Genomic DNA, 5,000 nt, shown 5'->3' on the forward strand with positions numbered 1-5,000 from the left:
CATTGAAATGAATGGGGGAATTTTATACGTTTTTGCCTTTTTTTTCCCCCCCTCGTTCTTTTTGTATTTATTCATTTATTTCAACTTTTACCGACTCAACCGCCCTCCGGCGTGCCCTCGGCGGTCCCGCAAGCCCAATTCGGCCGAGCCCATTGAAATGAATGGGGGAATTTTATACGTTTTTGCCTTTTTTTCCCCCCTCGTTCTTTTTGTATTTATTCATTTATTTCAACTTTTACCGACTCAACCGCCCTCCGGCGTGCCCTCGGCGGTCCCGCAAGCCCAATTCGGCCGAGCCCATTGAAATGAATGGGGGGATTTTATACGTTTTTGCCTTTTTTCCCCCCCTCGTTCTTTTGTATTTATTCATTTATTTCAACTTTTACCGACTCAACCGCCCTCCGGCGTGCCCCCGGCGGTCCCGCAAGCCCAATTCGGCCGAACCCATTGAAATGAATGGGGGAATTTTATACGTTTTTGCCTTTTTTTTCCCCCCCTCGTTCTTTTTGTATTTATTCATTTATTTCAACTTTTACCGACTCAACCGCCCTCCGGCGTGCCCCCGGCGGTCCCGCAAGCCCAATTCGGCCGAACCCATTGAAATGAATGGGGGAATTTTATACGTTTTTGCTTTTTTTTTCCCCCCCTCGTTCTTTTTGTATTTATTCATTTATTTCAACTTTTACCGACTCAACCGCCCTCCGGCGTGCCCTCGGCGGTCCCGCAAGCCCAATTCGGCCGAGCCCATTGAAATGAATGGGGGGATTTTTATACGTTTTTGCCTTTTTTCCCCCCCTCGTTCTTTTTGTATTTATTCATTTATTTCAACTTTTACCGACTCAACCGCCCTCCGGCGTGCCCTCGGCGGTCCCGCAAGCCCAATTCGGCCGAGCCCATTGAAATGAATGGGGGAATTTTATACGTTTTTGCCCTTTTTTCCCCCCCCCCTCGTTCTTTTTGTATTTATTCATTTATTTCAACTTTTACCGACTCAACCGCCCTCCGGCGTGCCCTCGGCGGTCCCGCAAGCCCAATTCGGCCGAGCCCATTGAAATGAATGGGGGGATTTTTATACGTTTTTGCCTTTTTTCCCCCCCCTCGTTCTTTTTGTATTTATTCATTTATTTCAACTTTTACCGACTCAACCGCCCTCCGGCGTGCCCCCGGCGGTCCCGCAAGCCCAATTCGCGCCCCCGAACCCATTGAAATGAATGGGGGAATTTTTATACGTTTTTTGCCTTTTTTACCCCCCCCTCGTTCTTTTTGTATTTATTCATTTATTTCAACTTTTACCGACTCAACCGCCCTCCGGCGTGCCCCTCGGCGGTCCCGCAAGCCCAATTCGGCCGAGCCCATTGAAATGAATGGGGGAATTTTATACGTTTTTGCCTTTTTTTTCCCCCCCTCGTTCTTTTTGTATTTATTCATTTATTTCAACTTTTACCGACTCAACCCGCCCTCCGGCGTGCCCTCGGCGGTCCCGCAAGCCCAATTCGGCCGAGCCCATTGAAATGAATGGGGGGATTTTATACGTTTTTGCCTTTTTTCCCCCCTCGTTCTTTTTGTATTTATTCATTTATTTCAACTTTTACCGACTCAACCGCCCTCCGGCGTGCCCCCGGCGGTCCCGCAAGCCCAATTCGGCCGAACCCATTGAAATGAATGGGGGAATTTTATACGTTTTTGCCTTTTTTTTCCCCCCCTCGTTCTTTTTGTATTTATTCATTTATTTCAACTTTTTACCGACTCAACCGCCCTCCGGCGTGCCCTCGGCGGTCCCGCAAGCCCAATTCGGCCGAGCCCCATTGAAATGAATGGGGGGATTTTATACGTTTTTGCCTTTTTTCCCCCCCTCGTTCTTTTTGTATTTATTCATTTATTTCAACTTTTACCGACTCAACCGCCCTCCGGCGTGCCCTCGGCGGTCCCGCAAGCCCAATTCGGCCGAGCCCATTGAAATGAATGGGGGAATTTTATACGTTTTTTGCCTTTTTTCCCCCCCCCTCGTTCTTTTTGTATTTATTCATTTATTTCAACTTTTACCGACTCAACCGCCCTCCGGCGTGCCCTCGGCGGTCCCGCAAGCCCAATTCGGCCGAGCCCATTGAAATGAATGGGGGGATTTTATACGTTTTTGCCTTTTTTCCCCCCCCTCGTTCTTTTTGTATTTATTCATTTATTTCAACTTTTACCGACTCAACCGCCCTCCGGCGTGCCCCCGGCGGTCCCGCAAGCCCAATTCGGCCGAACCCATTGAAATGAATGGGGGAATTTTATACGTTTTTGCCTTTTTTTTCCCCCCTCGTTCTTTTTGTATTTATTCATTTATTTCAACTTTTACCGACTCAACCGCCCTCCGGCGTGCCCTCGGCGGTCCCGCAAGCCCAATTCGGCCGAGCCCATTGAAATGAATGGGGGGATTTTATACGTTTTTGCCTTTTTTCCCCCCCTCGTTCTTTTTGTATTTATTCATTTATTTCAACTTTTACCGACTCAACCGCCCTCCGGCGTGCCCTCGGCGGTCCCGCAAGCCCAATTCGGCCGAGCCCATTGAAATGAATGGGGTGAATTTTATACGTTTTTGCCTTTTTTCCCCCCCCCTCGTTCTTTTTGTATTTATTCATTTATTTCAACTTTTACCGACTCAACCGCCCTCCGGCGTGCCCTCGGCGGGTCCCGCAAGCCCAATTCGGCCGAGCCATTGAAATGAATCGGGGGAATTTTATACGTTTTTGCCTTTTTTTCCCCCCCCTCGTCCTTTTTGTATTTATTCATTTATTTCAACTTTTACCGACTCAACCGCCCTCCGGCGTGCCCTCGGCGGTCCCGCAAGCCCAATTCGGCCGAGCCCATTGAAATGAATGGGGGAATTTTATACGTTTTTGCCTTTTTTTTTCCCCCCTCGTCCTTTTTGTATTTATTTACTTATTTCAACCTTTACCGACTTAGGGGCCGCTTTGCACCGCCTGTGCCCGGGGAAGGTGCTCCTATTCGGGCCAAGTGTGACACACGCCCGCCCTCCTCCTCCGGAGCTTCCATTAGGGTAGACTTAGGGGCCGCTTGGCACCGCCTGTGCCCGGGGAAGGTGCTCATATTCGGCTTCACTGTCAGGCAGCATGCACTCCTCCTCCGGAGCTTCCATTTGGGCAAACTTAGGGGCCGCTTGGCACCGCCCGTGCCCGGGGAAGGTGCTCCTATTCGGGCCAAGTGTGACACACGCCCGCACTCCTCCTCCGGAGCTTCCATTTGGGCAAACTTAGGGGCCGCTTGGCACCGCCTGTGCCCGGGGAAGGTGCTCATATTCGGCTTCACTGTCACACAGCATGCACTCCTCCTCCGGAGCTTCCATAAGGGCAAACTTAGGGGGCCGCTTGGCACCGCCTGTGCCCGGGGAAGGTGCTCATATTCGGCTTCACTGTCACACAGCGTGCACTCCTCCTCCGGAGCTTCCATTTGGGCAAACTTAGGGGCCGCTTGGCACCGTCTGTGCCCGGGGAAGGTGCTCATATTCGGGCCAAGTGTGACACACGCCCGCACTCCTCCTCCGGAGCTTCCATGAGGGTAGACTTAGGGGCCGCTTGGCACCGCCTGTGCCCGGGGAAGGTGCTCATAGTCGGCTTCACTGTCAGGCAGCATGCACTCCTCCTCCGGAGCTTCCATTTGGGCAAACTTAGGGGCCGCTTGGCACCGTCTGTGCCCGGGGAAGGTGCTCATATTCGGGCCAAGTGTGACACACGCCCGCACTCCTCCTCCGGAGCTTCCATTTGGGCAAACTTAGGGGCCGCTTGGCACCGCCTGTGCCCGGGGAAGGTGCTCATATTCGGGCCAAGTGTGACACACGCCCGCACTCCTCCTCCGGAGCTTCCATTTGGGCAAACTTAGGGGCCGCTTGGCACCGCCTGTGCCCGGGGAAGGTGCTCATATTCGGGCCAAGTGTGACACACGCCCGCACTCCTCCTCCGGAGCTTCCATAAGGGTAGACTTAGGGGCCGCTTGGCACCGTCTGTGCCCGGGGAAGGTGCTCCTATTCGGCTTCACTGTCACACAGCATGCACTCCTCCTCCGGAGCTTCCATAAGGGCAAACTTAGGGGCCGCTTGGCACCGTCTGTGCCCGGGGAAGGTGCTCCTATTCGGCTTCACTGTCAGGCAGCATGCACTCCTCCTCCGGAGCTTCCATAAGGGTAGACTTAGGGGCCGCTTGGCACGGCCTGTGCCCGGGGAAGGTCCTCATATTCGGGCCAAGTGTGACACACGCCCGCCCTCCTCCTCCGGAGTTTCCATGAGGGTAAACTTAGGGGCCGCTTGGCACCGCCTGTGCCCGGGGAAGGTGCTCCTATTCGGGCCAAGTGTGACACACGCCCGCACTCCTCCTCCGGAGCTTCCATTTGGGCAAACTTAGGGGCCGCTTGGCACCGCCTGTGCCCGGGGAAGGTGCTCCTCTCCGGGCTAAGTGTGACACACGCCCGCACTCCTCCTCCGGAGCTTCCATAAGGGCAAACTTAGGGGCCGCTTGGCACCGCCTGTGCCCGGGGAAGGTGCTCCTCTCCGGGCTAAGTGTGACACACGCCCGCCCTCCTCCTCCGGAGCTTCCATGAGGGTAGACTTAGGGGCCGCTTGGCACCTCCCGTGCCCGGGGCAAGGTGCTCCTATTCGGGCTAAGTGTGACAGACGCCGGCCTATTACCCCCGGAGCGATGGAGCTGGGGGCGCTCGCTCCCCGCCCGTGCCCGGGGAAGGTGCTCCTCTCCGGGCTAAGTGTGGCAGACGCCGGCCTATTACCCCCGGAGCGATGGAGCTGGGGGGCGCTCGCTCCCCGCCCGTGCCCGGGGAAGGTGCTCCTCTCCGGCCTAAGTGTGGCAGACGCCGGCCTATTACCCCCGGAGCGATGGAGCTGGGGGGCGCTCGCTCCCGGCCCGTGCCCGGGGAAGGTGCTCCTCTCCGGGCTAAGTGTGGCAGACGCCGGCCTATTACCCCCGGAGCGATGGAGCTGGGGGTGGGCG

Source organism: Idiotropiscis lumnitzeri, unplaced genomic scaffold, assembly GCF_059441095.1.
Source record: "Idiotropiscis lumnitzeri isolate Australia: NSW breed Sydney's pygmy pipehorse unplaced genomic scaffold, RoL_Ilum_1.0 HiC_scaffold_374, whole genome shotgun sequence".
Lineage (NCBI taxonomy): Eukaryota > Metazoa > Chordata > Actinopteri > Syngnathiformes > Syngnathidae > Idiotropiscis > Idiotropiscis lumnitzeri.